The 18,531-nt window shown below is 44.8% G+C and overlaps 1 protein-coding gene and 1 non-coding gene across 14 annotated transcripts in view; one reads left to right on the plus strand and one right to left on the minus strand.

The window, feature by feature from the left end:
• RALGPS1 (Ral GEF with PH domain and SH3 binding motif 1) overlaps positions 1-18,531 on the minus strand; it is a 330,788-nt gene that overhangs the window by 268,353 nt on the left and 43,904 nt on the right. The gene's annotated exons all lie outside the window — the stretch shown is intronic.
• Positions 14,743-14,818, plus strand: TRNAP-GGG (transfer RNA proline (anticodon GGG)). Its single transcript has one exon. It is a non-coding gene; the product is annotated as a tRNA-Pro (tRNA).

Raw genomic sequence — 18,531 nt, forward strand, 5'->3', positions numbered from 1 at the left:
GGAGGAGAGGAGAAGCAGCCAAGATGGTGAAGTGCTGACTGGCTGCTGTTATAGTTCCCCATGGCTATCCTGTTGGGGACTGTAGGCTGGCTGACTTTTACAGCCATGTGTGAGGAAACCACACACTCTGTGGAAGAGGCTGCCCGGGTCCTGCAAACCGAGCAGTAGAACTAGTTGGAGCAAATGTGGGAGAAAGAGATGCCGATCCTGGAGCTGGAGCAAGCACCACAGGAGGCTGACCAAGTTCGCGACATTCAACCTGAAATGGAGCAGCTGCTGGAGAAGGAATCACAGGTTTGTGAGTTGCAGATTGCCCTGGACGTTGTAGAGAGCCAGCAGCAGCGGCCTGGGCTCGGGCCTGGCAGCGGGAGTTGGCATTTCCAGTTCCTCTTAGGAGGATAAGAAGAATTGGGCAGGAGTTGTGATCTGCAGTCTCCAGAAGGTGAAAGCCCAGCAAGGAGTACCTACTACACCCCTGGTAGGTCTGTGATTTTTAGGACATAGGGGTGGATGCCACCATGCTCTCCAGAACAAAGGTAAAAATGCTGACTGCCATTGCCACGTGCTCCTCTTTGGGACAGTGTAAGACCTGCCAGAACAGCAGGGATGAGGGGCGTGGCTAAGGCCTCATGTGCTTGTACTAATTCCTGAACTATGCCTGGAGTGGGCACTGACTCCTTTGTTGCATGGAGTTACAAATTTTAGACAATGTGAAATACCCTGATGGGGGTGGGGGGCAGCTTTGCTTGAGGTCCTCCCCCTGTCCTGGAAAGCTTTTCATATGGCTAGAAAGAAGTCCAAGGACATTTTGTGCTATTGGCCAAGTGCTCAAAGACTGGTGAAGTTTACCTTTATAATTGTTGAAATTGTATGATTTGCTATGTTGTTGTAATTTGTGTAATGTGCCTAATTTCCTTATGCAGGAATATCTGTGCTTTAGATTTTAATGTAGCAAAAGGAGTAGAAATGTTTATGGGAATATTACTTGAAAATGCATTTACTATATTTTGTTAGAAGTTAACATAAAGAAAAGTATTTCTTACAATTTTTGAAGTCAAAGTATTATAAAGTATGCTCAACAAATGCTTAAAGGTCAGTTGTAAATAATATTTAAAGGGGGGGAGTCATATCCTGGAACTCCTGCAAATATTTTTTATCATGCTTTTTACTTTAAAACATTTCTTTTGAATGTTGATGTACAGGGTTATTCAGCAGCTGAGAGACTCTGGAATCCTACAGGAGATGCCAAACCTCTTTCTCCTGCAAACTTCTACCCTTTTATTTGATCCAGCTAATAACGCTGTTTTGTCTTTTTCCAAATAACTCCAGATATATGGAAAAAGTTTATATAGGTGGATGAGGACCTCAAACCCCTCAGCGAGATCTTCTGAGCATGGCTTTTTTTTTTTTAATTTATTTTATTTATTTATTCATTTTAGAGAGGAGAGGGAGAGAGAGAGGAGAGACAGAGAGAAAGAAGGGGGGAGGAGCTGGAAGCATCAACTCCCATATGTGCCTTGACCAGGCAAGCCCAGGGTTTTGAACCGGCAACCTCAGCATTTCCAGGTCGACGCCCTATCCACTGCGCCACCACAGGTCAGGCCTGAGCATGGCTTTTAAGGTCTATAATGACCAAGAGGAACAGAAAAGGCAAACAGAGCCCAAAAGAGATCAGGCAAAATACCAGCTCTTGGCATACGCCCCTAAAGGTTCCAATGCCCTGAAGGGGCCTCATAGGACTCCATCAGGGCCCTGCTTCAAGAGTGGAAAGAAAGGTCATTGAGCTAAAGCTTGCCAGGCTTCTTGGCCCCCACCAGGGCCATACCTTTGCTGTGGGAAAAAGGGACACTGGAAGGTAAGCTGCCCTGTTGCTCCTCTAAGGAAGGGTTCAGTCTCCTCCAGCCCTGCTCCAGCCACCTGTGACCTAATCTTGCCCAGCCTGCTGGGACTTGTCACTGAAGGCTAAAGGTACCCAGGGCCATTGGCCCCAACTCATGTCACTGTGGATGAGCCTAGGGTATTTCTTCCAAGAAGCAGATAAACTGATCTCATTTCTTATGGACACAAGGACTACTTACTATGCCTTGCCTGAGTATTCGGGTTTTTACTCATCCCTCAAAGATCTCTGTTGTGGATATTGAAAGTCTTATTTTCTACCACTTTAATATATAGTGTTTCCTTTATTCCTCCTGCCTTAATGCACCATACCTATTTTAGGCTGGGACTTGCTCCTAATTTAGACGAATTTACCTCTGCCACCCAGCATAGTGTATCCCAAGGTTCTCTTCGCCTCGTCAGTTTCAGAGCTCCAGGGAAAGGCACCCTGGGTTCATCTCTCCAGTTTAAAGAAAACAGAAGCTCCGTCTCCATACATGCTGTAGACGGCATTTCCAGTCTACCTGAATCATTGCCAGCTAGAAGCAGTGGTCATTGGGACTTGGACTCTAGCTGCAAAGTGTGAAAATGTGACAACAACTCCAGTGCCTTGTGGACTTTTCCTGAATGTGTGTGACTCCTGCTCCTTGGGACAGTTCTCAGACTGAAGTGGGGTTGGGTCAACTTTACATTGGGTACATTTACAAATAATGTGAAGCAGTGATGGGGTCAACATGGACTTGGTGAAATTATATGAACATATTAAGGACATTTAAGACTATAAGAATTTTATTTTAGATCTTGTTATATTAGTTAAGACTTTGCTTGATAATCTAATAGGATTTAATCACTTCATTGTATTAGGACACTTGTTATAGTATCTGTTAGCATTGGCTATTTTAATTTTGTTGTTTATTTTATATTTTTTCAGTCTGCCTCCAAATCGGAACATGGGAATTCAGATGAGTATGAATCACAGCACACAAATTGAAGTTTTAAAAAATACAAAAGGGGGTTCTGTTGGGGACCAAATAAATAAACAAGGCATTTTTGTAATTTGGATATATCTAGGGGACAGAGGCGCTGGGCCCAACCCCCACCTCACCTGCCTAGTTAACAAAGAGCTATACCTGATTCTCGCTTGTCCCCCCCATGTTCTCCGGAAGAGGCTGGAAGCTAGTTTCTTATTGGTGTAAAGTTGGATTTGAATGGTATGGTGGAGGTTGTCTTTGAGTTGTCTTGGAAACAATTGAATTGCTAATGGACCACGTTTTTTCCCCTGAATAAAAACGGATGTGCTTCTGGGAGCCGCCATTGCATTGGCTTAGGAGCAGTAGAGACTGTTTCCCGTGCCGTCCTCCCGAACTTGTTTGTACATATATATCTTTAAGTCTCTATCATTTATTTAATTCCATACCTTGTCTCCTTCGAAGACCCTGTAATAGACTCATTGTGGCTGGACTGTGACACTCCTTGACCTTCTGCAGTGCTAATTTCAAAGTCCTCAAACTCCTTTTTCATCTCAGTCTGTTGACTCATCATCTCAACTTTTAGGACATCTATAAATTCTCTTAGAGAGCAAAGATGATGTTTGAAAATCACTTCAGTTTAGTGAGTAAAGGTTTGGAAAACTTTTCCTGAAAGTCTGCTCTTCCTCTATTTCTCACATGCCTTGCTTATTTTCCTTTATACTGCTGGGTCTTCTCAGTGGGTCCTCTTTAATGTCAATTTTTCTATTTATTTTTGAGTGAGGAGAGATGAGTCCTGATCTCACATTTACCCAAAACAGTGTAGATGGATTCCCTTCAGTTCCCTCTATCTACCCTAATGGGTTCCAGCTTTCCTGGACAGGGCCATCGGCTAAGATCCAGTACCACATCCATCACTCACCAGTTGTGATCTCTCTCTAGTCAATGTTTTCACTTTTCTTGCTACCGTTTCCTCTTCTATAAAACTGGAAAGTTGACCTAATCTTTAAATATTCTTTAGCTCTATATTTTTATGATATGCTTAAACATCATATAGATTTAAAGTTTTATTAGTCTGAAATTTGTTATCAATAATTTTGCTAAATATATAGATAAATAAATAATACCCTATTTCATAATGCTTACTGCACTTTATTCCAAATTAAGTGAATCACAAATATTAAGCACAAGAAACAAAACTTCATTTGATTATATTTAAGAAAGAGTTATAAATAATTCACCAACAGCTAGGAAAGTACATGCTCCAGGGATATACTGGGTATGAAATGTGTGCAAGAAAGCAAAAGCTATACACAAGCAACTGAAAGTTAGCTTTCTTTCCCCTTCAGGCTCCCCCAGCATCTTGTGAATTCCAGGACATCCGGTCTTGTCTAGACAACACTGAAAACCAGGCAGAAAGACTGTGATAACTGACCGTGTGATCATTAGGCCTACAGACATTAGGGATTATACTTCCGACCTGGGCCGGTTCACCCCTCCTTAGGCAACCTAGTGGTCCCCCGCTCCCGGGAGGTTACCATATTGATGCCGAACTTAGTGCGGACACCCAATTGGCATAGCGCACTATAGCCCAGAACTCCTGGGCTCAAGCGATCCTCCCGCCTCAGCCTCCCGAGTAGCTGGGACAACAGGCGCACACCACCATGCCCAGCATTAGGGATTATACTTATCAAGAGCTTCCTATGGGCATACACTGTAGCATGCACTCTACATGCATTATCCCATTGAATTCTGCCAACTACCTGCTAGGAGACTCAGTCCTCCATTGTCTCTGGCTCTCCAACATGTCATATTGGGTATGCCAAGAATGCAGGGTTCTGACTACCTTTACCAAGGCCATTTGGGTAGTGAGTCCTTGGGCAACGGTCAAATCTGAACCAGTTACATCTGTACCCTATTCTGAACCAATTATTTATATTCTAGCCCACAAGCATTTTACATTTTTTTAGGTGAAAGCATTTTACATTCTTTTACATTTTTTAGGTGAGAGGAGGGGAGAATGTGAGGTAGACTCCCACATGCGCCCCAACCAGGATCAACCCAGCAACCCCATCTTGGGCCGATGCTCAAGTACCGAACTATTTTTAGTGCTTGAGGCTGATGCACTCCAACAGAGCTATCCTCAGCACCAAGGCTGAGATATGAATGGACTGCATGAATCAATTGAGCCACTGGCTGCAGGAGGGAAAGAGGGAGAGAGGGACAGAAGGGGGAGAGGGAGAGAAGATGTACACCCATCTATCCATCTGCTCCCTTCACTTTGCCTGGCATTTCACAACTCCACAAACATTAATCCCTCTTCTTTTTCCTTTCCTGAGGAGAAAATGGCTTCATACCAAGGTGGTTGACCCTAGCATTAAGGACAGCTACTTCCCTTGAGTTATCCTTGATCCTTTCTTAGTTCTTCTCACCTGTGTCTTTCAGCACCAGGGTCAGTGACAACCCAGTCTCTGCCTCTGTCCTATACTCCTAGCTCTTTGAATTCAGGGTAATACAAAACACATGTTGGATCACAGATCATTTCCCATTGGCTTTCACAGATTAAAGGCTCTTGACTGGGTTCTGTAAGCTGATTTGTCAGGCATTTAGACCTACCAGGTGGACTTCCACTTTTGCCAATTTAGGACCTTCCCTCTACTAGCAGTCTGGGTAGATCTCAAGTACCTTGTGACACCTGACCTATAAATTCTGAAAATTCTACCGCAGGCTCTTCCCTGCTACCAAAGTTCACGATTCACAGGAGACCAATGATGCACTACCAGTCCAGTTTCCCCATCATCATCTTCCTCCTTCCTCACTGGGCACTCCTATTGCTCCTCTGACTCTTCCACTGTGTTCTACCCCTCATGCTGGTTTTATCATCTTCTCAGAATTTCCTCCAATAGTTCTGACAGCTGCCTTTCCTAGGATCTAGACATACACTCTTCCCACCAAGGTTGCAGAACCATCCAGAACCCCAGAATGTTAAATGGGGCCCCAACTTTCCTGCTTCAAGAGCCAGATATGTCAGTCCAAAGGATCACCAACAGAAGATGTGAGTGGATTGCGTGAGAAGGTTCTAAGGGAAGCTGATGGGTTTATAGCCTCCCTCAGAGTCTTTTATACACAGAAGTGAAGGTAGCTAAAATGACCACTTTTGTGTGAGACTAGCTGACATTAGTGAAAAAAAGAGTGCCGATGTGGGGCACCAGAGCACTCAGCTTCCAGAGACCCTGCAGGGAGAGAGCAGGACCAACACCACCACCAGTTTCCACACCATCATCTTCCCCCTTGCTCACTGACTCTTCCACTGAGTGTCCACCCCTTGTGCTGGGGCTTCCCAGCAGGGCGGCCAGAATCCTCTGTTCACTACACTAATCTTCCCGAGTAATCCAATATCCGTCCTACCACTTCAGGGGCCAGCTCTACAAGGATAGCCCCACGTCTCTCTCTAGACAAGTGAAGGCATCAGGACTATCCTTGAAAACTCTTTATTATACAAATGGTCAGCCTCTCTGCCCCAAACACCACAGAGGATTCTGATGCTCCAAGAAGTAAGAACTATAACTCTAGCCCAGATCTCTCTGAACTCCAGACTAGCAGGCCAGCTGCTGAATCCTGTCCCACAGGCACCCCAAACTCAAAATGGCCTCCTCCCAATTCAGTACTCCTTTTATGTTCCCTATCTCTGTGACCGGCCCAGCTCTTCACCTCCCTAAGTGAGAAACACTGACACTGCCCTATCCATCCACTAAATATCCAAGAGGGAGGCTTCTACCTCCGTTTCTCTCAAAACCTGCCTGCTCCTCTCCACCCACGTGGCCAGGTGAAGACTCAACAGCCCCCTTGCTCATCTCCCACACCATCCACCCTCCACCAGGATTATAAGTGGTGGTGTTTCTCTCCTCTTATGACTCCAGAACAAGTCTCCACTCACCACAGGATGACATCCAAACTCCTAAGCATGCCTGCAAGTCCCTCTGAGTACTGACCCCAAACCACTTTCCAACCTCGTCTCCCTCAGCTCGCCCTCCCTTGCCTCACCATGCACCTCACACTCCAGCCAACACCACACCGCTCACCACTGCTGAGACATGGCGTGCCCCCTCCTGCAGTGCCTCTGTACAACCCATTTCCCCTGCCTACATCCCCCTTCACGGAAAAAACTGAAAATCCACCTTGAACATCCTGTGATTCCGATTCAGTCCTATAGCTTCCTTTTCTACCACTTATCACCCCTGACACAGCACCAACATAATTTATTGTCAGGCTGGTGGGCTCCTGAGAGCAAGGAGTCAAGCCAGTTACATGCTCAGTAATTGTTCACTTCATGAATGAAAACCACTAATGAGTTTAAGGTGTTCTTCTATTCCCTGGAGAAGCGTAGGAAGCAACCAATCTTTAATGCAATAAAAATACATTTCCCCATGTATAAGATGCACCTTAATTTTAGGACCTGAAATTTGAAAAAAAAAACGTATTACATAAAGTTATTGAACTCGGCCTGACCTGTGGTGGCGCAGTGGATAAAGCGTCAACCTGGAAATGCTGAGGTCACTGGTTCGAAACCCTGGGCTTGCCTGGTCAAGGCACATATGGGAGTTGATGCTTCCTGCTCCTCCCCCCTTCTCTCTCTCTCTCTCCTCTCTATAATGAATAAATAAAATCTAAAAAAAAAATTTATTGAACTCAAATTTTATTCATAACATTCATACAACTCCTCATCACTGTCAAAACTCCCATCCATTAGCTTGTTCTCATGTGTCTGATGACGAATCACTATCTTCAACAATGAGCACAAAAACAAGTGCGAAAAAGTGGGAAATGCAAGTAAAAAAAAACTACAATCACTATATAAGACGCACCCAGTTTTTAGACACCAAATTTTTCAAAAAAGGGTGCAGCTTATACATAGAGAAATACGGTAGGCCCAACTGATACCTTGAAAGCCATGGCAGATAATGTTTCAGTAATGATGCTTTGGTGATGCGTGGGACTTCTGAAAAAGAAGAGTTAGCAACCATAGAAATTTGTTGGGATTTCCAGCACAGGTCAGGAAAACAGTGCCGTGACCACCAGACATAAACACTACAGTATCTTCCTTGTAGTCAATGCCCAGCCACACTGGCTTACTGTTACTTCTTGAGTTCACCATGCCCTTGCCCTAACTAGGACCGGGACAGATATAGCTGCCACCTCTTCACCTGGCAAACTCCAACTCATCTTTCCTCTCAGATGCTGTCTCTGACCCCCTAAGCACCTTGTATTCTTCGTCTGTGGCCATCATCATCAATACTGTAATTAATATTTTATATACTTACCTGTTATTACTTTTATACTTATTTAACTATGCTACTAGACTGTAAGCTAAAAGACAGCAAGTACCAGACCTGTCCTTTTCCTTTACTGTAGGCCCCAATCAGCACAGTGCTGGCACTGAGCAGGCCCTGAATAAGAACTCGATGAATGCGTGATGGAGGAATGAATAGACAGATGGACCAGTAGACAAGTAGGTCTAGAAGACAGGAGGGAACAAGAAATGAGGCTTTTCTCCCTCTCTCCCTCCCTCCTTCCTTCCTTCTTTCCTTCCTTCCAGAGAGAGAGAGAGAAACATCAACCCATTGTTCCATCCATCCATATATTCATTGGTTGACTCTTGTATGTGCCCTGACGAGGGACAGAACCTGCAACCTTGGCATATAGAGATGACACTATAGCCAACAGCCAGGGCAAGGCTGTCTTTGATTACTGGCACAATACTTGAATACCATCCATCTCTTTCCTCTGATTCAACCCTCACCAAGCAATCTCAGATCGTAAAGCTGGGGTTTCCTACTGAAGAAAGGATGCACACACACAGGGGATATTCCTGCTTACATGGATAGCACGAATATCCCGTTTCTGGCTTCAAACTCAGTGATCTTTCTGTAACACCAGGCTGCTCTCTCTGTTCCACTAGTATACTGGCTATATTGATAAAACTAAGTTCCAAGAATCCCTCAGCCCTCAAGGAGCCCCTAACATTATGATAAAGCTCCCTATGATCAGTACACATATTGCTAACAGACCACCAGAGGCACTGCCTTTTCTTAGCCAGCCATCAACACAGAACACTGGAGCTCTACACTAAGCCAGGTCTTTGTTCCTCTTCCCATGCAGTCACACTGCAGATTCAACAAAGGATCTTAAAGCAGAGATTTCATCAGAGAGAAATGCTTCTTCATGGACGTGGTCTATAAGCAACATTCCATAAGCTGCAGGTAGTTGTTGAGAAACTATAATATGCAAATGGACGTGCTGAAGTCCATGAGTTTTGCTGGGTGGGGAATCAGGATACCTGAGTACAAAACCCTGGCAAAGTCCCCACACTCACCTGGAAGGTGGGGAGAGTAGACTCAATGATCTTCAATCTTCAGAATGGATTAGCACTATATCTGATGAGCACAAAGGCCACAGAGAGTGCTCACTGCAAAACAGCTTAGTAGCAGGTATGCCCAGAGATAAAGCAGGGATATAAGCTAACTGAAACAATCAGCATCTTTTGAAAACAAAAAAAGAGTGCTACATATCAATCACAAGTAACTTCTAATTCTATCAAAAAACTTCCCAACAAGAACAAATTCTAATCTTAGCTATCAACCAGCATCAATGATTACTATACGTGAAGAAAGATCAGGGTTTCCCGGTCCCTAGAATGAAACCAGATCATAAATCCCATCATTACAAATTGAACTCAACTCCTCAAATTCAATGACCAGAAAATTAAAAAAAACTAAAACCAAGAGATATGATTACAAATATCTTTTTTCCATGAATCCCTGTTTCTTTACCTCACTTGTGACTCCTCCATTGTGTCAGAAATCACACCTTGAGATTGCTGAGGGTGAGAAAACAGGTGAGGAGCCCTCAACTTCTCCCATAGCTACACCTTGTAGCTACTGAGTTTGTTTAACCTGATCTTCCATTTTCTCCTCTGCACTTCAAAGCCTGCCTCCACCTACTGTGCAGAGTGGGTATGAGGCTGAAAATCAAGTGTCAAGAGACTCTGTAATGTACTGGGATATTTTATAATGAAGGGACCTCAGATCCAACAACCTTCTCATTTTATAGATTCAAATCAGTCCCTGGGCACCTACTAAATTTGTTCATTCAACAAACATCTCTGGAGCATCTATTATAGGCCAGATGCTATATGCAGACATTGAGGACCCTTTTGGTAAGTAGAGCAGCCACAGACCTTGATCTGATGGGACTGCATTACACTGCACCAGAGGAGACACACATAACCAACAATTACACTGAAGAACATATTGTTACACCCAGCAGGCCAGGCTAACAATTTGGTCTTTTTTCTATGAGAAATTAGAAACCACTGAAGGGTTTTAAGCTGAGGGGATGACACACACAGATCATCAGGGCAGAGGGAACAGATGCAGACTCTGACTCTGCAAAGCCTAGTAGGGAGTCACAAGGAAGTTGCTCTTGGCCACACAGTGTTTTGTTTTGTTTTTTTTGTTTTGGGTTTTTTTTTGTTAGGATTTTTTTTTTTAATTTTTAATTTAATTTAATTTTATTTATTCATTTTTAGAGAGGAGAGAGAGACGGAGAGAGAGAGAGGAGAGACAGAGAGGAAGGAGCGGGGAGAAGCTGGAAGCATCAACTCCCATACGTGCCTTGACCAGGCAAGCCCAGGGTTTTGAACCAGCGACCTCAGCATTTCCAGGTCGACGCTTTATCCACTGCACCACCACAGGTCAGGCCACATAGTGTTATTACATGCTATAGAAGGGTACTCTGAGAGCCTACTGGGGAAACACTCTATAAAGGTTAGTGGACAAAGTGTTAGAGATATGGTGCCTAGAGGGGAAAAAAACAACAACAAAACACAGCCACAGAAAAGACACAAAATAAGAACTACCTTAAAATAGTGAAATTCACTTAATTCCCTATAATATACTTTATTGCCACAAAACAACACACACAGCAAATTCTTCTGAATTTATTAAATTGTTTTCCATAAATATTTAATTAGCCAGAAATGTACCAAAAGCAGACTTCCCTTGACCTAGTTATCAAGCTTATACAGAGAATTATTTTATCCAATAAACACCAATTTAATTACATTCATTATTCTTTCTTTCATCTCCAGTAAGATGATCTTCAAAGAAACTTTGTTGAGGCCAAGCATTTAATTTTTCTTCTGAATCTCAAGTAATTGCCTTAAACTTAAAATAAAACCATACAATAAAAATATTTAAATCCTAAGAGAGAAAGTATAATGTTGCATCAGTTTGTATTAAAGATCCATTATTTATGTGGAATCACAGAAAAATAAAAAACAAAGAACCGGGCAGCCAGCCTTCCTGAACTGGCCCAAGGGAGGGCTCACCCTCAGGGCTACTCCGCTCCCTTGCTCACTGGAACCGGGCTGCTGTCTGGGCTTGCGTTCTCATTCCCCACACAGGCTGCACCCTCTACAGGGCAGCCCGTGCCCTCTGACGATGGCCACCAGGTGCTCCTAGTGTGTGAGGACCACACTAAGTCCTGTCCCACAGCACCTCCTCTGCGAACCCTGAGGAGGTAACACTATCACATCTCCTGTACCCACGAGGAAACAGAAGAGTGCTCATCTGCCTGAAAGCAAGGCTTGTGGGTAGTGGGGTCAGGCCACTGGCCCACCGCGCCCTGACTCTGCAGTGCCTGCCTTCCGCGCTCCCCTATCTGCCTCTCCGACGCTCATGCTCAGCAGAGAAAGCTCCTGCAGAGAGCACATGGATGTGAAGGCTCTGAAGAACGCCCGGGGAAGGACTTGCTGTCCTGGGTCTCCATGGCCTCTGCTCCTCAGGAGATGCGGAGTAGACAAGCCTGACTCATGCCCCCACACACAGCAGAGTCCGAGAATTGATCGAAGCAGGCGAGTGCTCGGGAGGGCAATGTAAACTCACCTCAAGAAGAGCTTGTGCAAAAGGGGGAGGAAACCCTTATAGACAAACAAACCCCTAGCCTTTGGTCAACAGGCCCCTGAGGAATGTTTCATAGAGTCCTTAAGCACTTGTGATTTCAGAGCTGGTTTCCTGGATACCTCAACCATCACCTTCACCTCCACCACTCATATATCACCATTACCCCCATCCTGGAACCCAGAGGAAATGGCCAAAGAGGTGCTGCTTAGTGTTCCCACAGCACTGAGGGTAATTAAAACGCCAGTGAACACTGCAAGCATCAGTTTCCTGTCAGGAAGCGGGCTAAACACCCCACTGCATTATTTCACTGAATCCTCAACAAGAGCCCCACATTAGGTCACACTGCTATCCCCACTTTACAGATCAGTAAACTGAGACCCCGAGTGAGGAGCACATTTGCCCAAGGCCACAGAGGCTGTGGGTGGAAGAGCGAGGATTTGAACACAGATCTGCCTAACTCCAGAGTCTGACTCTGCTTGGCCACTTCGCTTGAGGCCCTCCGTCACAGCCAGTCACCTTCTGTTTGCGTGGAACTCCTCCACCTACTGATCATCAGCTCCACAAGGACAGGGTGGAGCTCCTTCAGCTCCACATGCCCAGTATCCAGCAAAGGGTTTAGCCCAAAGCCAGAGCCCAGCGAGGCTGATGAATGAGAGCCCACGTGAAGGAAGTGACCCAGAAATGCTCCCGGAGGTCCCTCACAGAAGCCAACCCAAACTACTATCCCCTATCCCTGGTCAAAATCCGCAGACCACCTACTCCTCTCCCTCAGGACTGCTCCCTGGCAACCCCACACCAAGGGAAGGGTGGGCAGCCCTACCTGAGAAAGGAGTGATGGGCTTCAGCACACTAAGCTGTTCGTTTTTAGATTTGTCCTCTTTTCTGCTTCCCCATCTTATCCCAGAGCACCTGAAGCAAACAGTTCTTTCCTCTCCTATCCCTAAGACTTTGTAGGACAGGCGTCACCAGCCATACCCACAGTCTACAGCTGGTATATGGCACAGCATGTGCCTGTCTCAGAGCCGGCACTCAAGTACTTGGAGAATGAAGTGACAGAGTCCACAGTCTGGGTTTCACCAGAGAACTAAAAGTTTATCAATTCGTTTGCCAACATTTGGTGGCATGACTTGTCTGAGCAGAGGTCCATCACAATGTCCACCAAAGGCTTACCCTGGAGACTCAGCAACAATGAAAGTAGGAGAATCCCTGTGCAGGGAGGAGACATGAGCATCAAGCAATGCATGCAGTAATGCTCCCATCAAGGTGTACACACAATCAAAGTCAAGGGAGTGCAAATGGGAGTAGTCACTTGTGCTTAGAACTGAGTAGGTTTCACAAAGGAGAAGAAACCTGAGCTGGGAAGCCATTCTCAAATCACTCAGGGAGAAGTCATTGTTTCCTTCCTTGACAGCCCCATACTGTTCACCTCCCCACCATCAGGCCCACCGTACTGTTTCATCATCAGTGACTCGTATGCCTATCTCCCTGCACAGTGTGTGAGCATCTCAAGGGCAAGAACTATGGGCATTCTCCATGGCTCATCTTCAATGCCAAGTAAATATTTGCTGACAAAGAATAAGAGTCAACTTTAGATTAGTCATAACATACAAGCTACCTGTTCTTGTGTATCTACCGACCTACTATTGCTGCAAGTACTTTGCCTGCATGGTCTCATTTCCTCTACACAAAAACTCAACAGGTAGATCCTATTATCATCACCCTTTATACGGATAAGGAAACTAAATACAGTGTGCCAAGTAATACAGTAACTAACAGAGCTGAACTTTGAATCTTACGTGGATGAAAAATCAATTTTCAATTACTAGGAACAAATCCCTTTTCCTTTCTCTGTCCTCTCTGCCTTGGATCCAAATTCAGGGATAACCCTTTAGTCGTGTTCACTGGGACCAAAGCCATTTCTTTCCTAGAAGAGAAAAAGAGCTGTCTCTTGTTATCCTTCTAAACAATGACTGCTAACCATTACTGAGTAAACATGGGGGTGGGGATAGGGGTGGAATGGAGATCAAAACTGTGCTTACAATACCGGTCAAAAACATTTATTTAGGAGGAACTCTATGTACCAACTGGAACATTTTCCAATGTTGGAACAACTTCCAAAATAGATTAAGTTAATAAGGTATGGAGCAAGTGTATGTACTGAATGCTGTTATTTGTATAACAGAAAAGATATATAATAAACAAGAAAATGTTAATAGTGCTTGCCTCTAGGGAGGAGTAGGAAATGGAAGCTCAAGGAAAGAAATGCCCCAGCCTGATAGCTCGGTTGGTTAGAGCATCATCCCAAAGCACAGAGGTTGCTGGTTCGATCTGGGTCATGGCACATACAGGAACAGATGTTCCTGTCTTTCACTCTCTCCCTTCCTGTCTCTAAAATCAATAAAATAAATATTAAAAAAAAGACAGGTTCTTTATATTTGTTCTCCTTTGAACTATTTGTCTTTTTTTTTTTTTTTTTTTTTTTTTTCATTTTTTTTAATGTGGAAACAGGGAGAGACAGTCAGACAGACTCCCGCATGCGCCCGACCGGGATCCACCCGGCACGCCCACCATGGGGCGACGCTCTGCCCACCAGGGGGCGATGCTCTGCCCATCCTGGGCGTCGCCATGTTGCGACCAGAGCCACTCTAGCGCCTGGGGCAGAGGCCACAGAGCCATCCCCAGCGCCCGGGCCATCTTTGCTCCAATGGAGCCTTGGCTGCGGAAGGGGAAGAGAGAGACAGAGAGGAAGGCGCGGCGGAGGGGTGGAGAAGCAAATGGGCGCTTCTCCTATGTGCCCTGGCTGGGAATCGAACCCGGGTCCTCCGCACGCTAGGCCGACGCTCTACCGCTGAGCCAACCGGCCAGGGCGAACTACTTGTCTTTAAAAAAAAAATTCATGTGTAATTTTTTTTTAAGTTCTTAAAAAATAAGATAAGGCCCTGGCCGGTTGGCTCAGTGGTAGAGCGTCGGCCTGGGGTGCAGAAGTCCTGGGTTCGATTCCCGGCCAGGGCACACAGGAGAAGCGCCCATCTGCTTCTCCACCCTGCTCCCTCTCCTTCCTCTCTGTCTCTCTCTTCCCTCCCCGCAGCGAGGCTCCATTGGAGCAAAAGATGGCCTGGGCTCTGGGGATGGCTCCTTGGCCTCTGCCCCAGGCGCTAGAGTGGCTCTGGTCGCGGCAGAGCTACACCCCAGAGGGGCAGAGCATCGCCCCCTGGTGGGCGTGCCGGGTGGATCCCGGTCGGGCACATGTGGGAGTCTGTCTGACTGTCTATCCCCGTTTCCAGCTTCAGAAAAATACAAAAAAAATAATAAGAATAAGAAGAAAATAAGATAAAAACATCGTTTAAAGAAACCACTTATTCCCAGGCCCTTCCCAAATATTCACATACATATGATTGTAAACATGAAAATTTATATATGTTTATGAACATAAATAGATGAACTTACTTTGGGGTGAAATAGGACTGTTAAACGACTTTTGGCTTTGATATTGAGGTTCACTAATTTTATTCATGTTACAATATTTTTTCTCTGCCAGGTAAAGTGCTAGACAGATATTTTTAAAAGAAGAACTAAAGAATAGGTTGTTAGCTTCCTCCCTCCTGTCTTTCCAGAAAATATGAGGGCATGTTAAACCAAATGCAAGAGCTAGGACCCTTTTAATGTTCACATAGTCTAATACCGTTCTTACTCAGCTAAGAAAACCGAGGCCTAGAGAGGGAAGGGGATTTCACTAGTTACATAAGAAGTGAAAGCCTCAGCATCACCAGTCCTGCTCTTCTTATATGCCATGTGCTGTTCTGTTGTGTTGAAAGACGGGAAGGCAGGGAGGGGCAGAAACAGGCCCTACATATATTGAGTGCCTGATACATCAGGTGCTTTCAAACATCTTGTCTCATTTCTTCTTCCTAATGAGCCTCCAGGTAGGCATAATCATCCTTGTTTCACAAATAAGGAAACCAAAGCTCTGAGAAGCTAAGAATCTGGTGCATGAGACTTCAAATGCAGACTTCAACTCAGAGATCTTACCACCATACTGAAAAAGAAGATCAATTTTCAAAGGTAAACTGGGCTATGTCACTGAGAGCCTTGGATGCAATATTTTCCATGAATGAAGTTTCTCTCTCAACCCTGGATACTGTCACTACAATAAAAGACAATAAAAAAACCTATCCCCTCGTTATCCAACACATGTTCTAGCTCCACCAAGTTTGGGCTTTTCTTTTAACCCACCAAGCACGATGGTTATCCAGAGGGCAGCAATCTCTGAGAGCCATTTACATAATTTCTGCCAAGACAATAGGACAATAGGACAACTCATATGCTGCTTCTAGACCCTATGGAGGTGGTTCTCAAACTTTTTGAAGCCAGGGTGCAATTAAAATACTATAAATAATTGTAGACACACTATATACAAATTTCTGAGAAAACTGTTATAATAATTAAGTCAAATACTAAAGAAAAAAATATAAAGTCCAGCCCTGGCCGGTTGGCTCAGCGGTAGAGCGTCGGCCTAGCGTGCGGAGGACCCGGGTTCGATTCCCGGCCAGGGCACATAGGAGAAGCGCCCATTTGCTTCTCCACCCCTCCGCCGCGCTTTCCTCTCTGTCTCTCTCTTCCCCTCCCGCAGCCAAGGCTCCATTGGAGCAAAGACGGCCCGGGCGCTGGGCATGGCTCTGTGGCCTCTGCCTCAGGCGCTAGAGTGGCTCTGGTCGCAATATGGCGACGCCCAGGATGGGCAGAGCATCGCCCCCTGGGGGGCAGAGCACCGCCCCTGGTGGGCGTGCCGGGTGGATCCCGGTCGGGCGCATGCGGGAGTCTGTCTGACTGTCTCTCCCTGTTTCCAGCTTCAGAAAAATGAAAAAAAAAAAAAATATATATATATATATATATAAAGTCCAGAGTACTTTTATGGTAATTAAACAAAATAAATACGACAAAATTAAATTTATTCTGACATTTAAAAACATTTTTGTTACATTTTTTATTATGCTTTTTAGAATTCATAAAAAAGAGGGATTAAAAAATAAAAAAAAGACAAAAAATTTATCTTTTTATATATATAGATACATTCTTAGTAAGATTTAGTAAATTCGGCAGGTCCCAGCACGAATGTGTTAAGTTTCTTCATTCTTGTGTTTATGAGAAACATGAACTTGCTGTGTCCTAGCAATTTCTTCAATGTTTGGGCATATATTTGAAAGGCAAACTCTCATTTCCTCATCAATACATTGAAGAATTCCTCTTTTACTCTTAATTGTGTTGATGGTATAAAATCCTAATTCACATAAATAGGATGTTGAAAATTGCAGTAAAATGTTCAAAGCTTTTTTTAGATATTGACACATATTCTTCTTTTATAGAAATCCAAAAGGCTTCAAGAAACAATTCCTTATGTTTAATCATCAACCCCCACATACATATCATCTTAATTTTACACCAAACAAAGGATAGAAGAAACTTGCCTCCAGTCTTTCCGAAGAACATGGGACGTAGTGTAAATAATCCAGCACTACAGTTTAACAGCCTTTTGCAACCTGATCAGCTAAGTGAGGTGGGGGGTTGGGCAGACTGTCAGCTTATAGCCAATTCCCCACACCTCTGTCCCCCAAAAATCTAAACTCCAAAAACCCTGTAGGTTTTTTGGTCCCCAACAGGCACATATTTCTCTGGAATACCATAGGGCGCACCTAGAAATCTTCTAGGGTGCACCAGTGCGCCCTGGCGCACACTTTGAGAACCACTGCCCCATGGGTACCTGCCACGTAAGCACAAGTCAGAGTAAAGACCCAGCCCTGAGATGTCATCCTCACGAGGCCACTGGATCACTACCACAAAACTAGTGGTAGTGTAAGAAGACAGCACCAGGGTGGTTGGTCCCCAAAAAGTCCCATATCTTCTGTGAGGAAAAATGCAGATCAGTACAGGAGAAGCTTCCTTCTGCCTTTCTTCTGTCCATGCAACACAGGTAAGAGGAATTACAGTTCAGATTGGTCTAACTGCTAGCAAGTAAAAGCACTACACAATGAAAGGTCACATACATGGGTATGGGACACTCTTCTGAGTAGGAGGCAGACACATCATCTTGCTTTCTTCTCTCTGCCCCTAGGAACCTAATGAAATTCTGGCATTTCCCTCTGTTTAGTGTGGTAAATTAAGGGTTTGTACTTGAATCAGGAAGGGGAGTTCCATAAGGCTCAAGCCTAAGACTCCTGTTCCAGTTCAGAGTCCTCACTGGGGTTGGAGTCTAAAGGTCAGAAGACAATTAAATGTCCATCTGCTTTCCTTCTGCCATTTTTCTCTGCCACAGCTCCCTCAGAGTCTCACAAAGAGGAGCAGTCACCATTCGAGACAGGAATGACTCTTCTGGGGACTCCCTGCCACAAGCTTCATCCCAAACTCACAAGAAAACGGTCTAGAAATTCCCTCCTCTTAGAAATCTCTTCTTTAGACCCTCAGTTCCTCAATCCAACCTGCTCATCAACACAGACAAGGGAGATAGAACTTCACAAGGACATGCACAGTAAGCACAGTTCCATCTTATCCTCACAAGGCCCCTGGGAGGCACATAAGGCTGGTACCATGATACTCATTTTGCAAAGGAAAAAAAGATGCTCTCCAAGATAACACAGAGGCAAAAGCTTCTGAACCCTCATTACAGTTCTTCCCCCTAACCATGCTGCCATTTCGGCCTTTTGGAGACTACCACTTTTAAGATGTGCAGC

This window comes from Saccopteryx bilineata, chromosome 2 (assembly GCF_036850765.1).
Source record: "Saccopteryx bilineata isolate mSacBil1 chromosome 2, mSacBil1_pri_phased_curated, whole genome shotgun sequence".
Taxonomy (NCBI): domain Eukaryota; kingdom Metazoa; phylum Chordata; class Mammalia; order Chiroptera; family Emballonuridae; genus Saccopteryx; species Saccopteryx bilineata.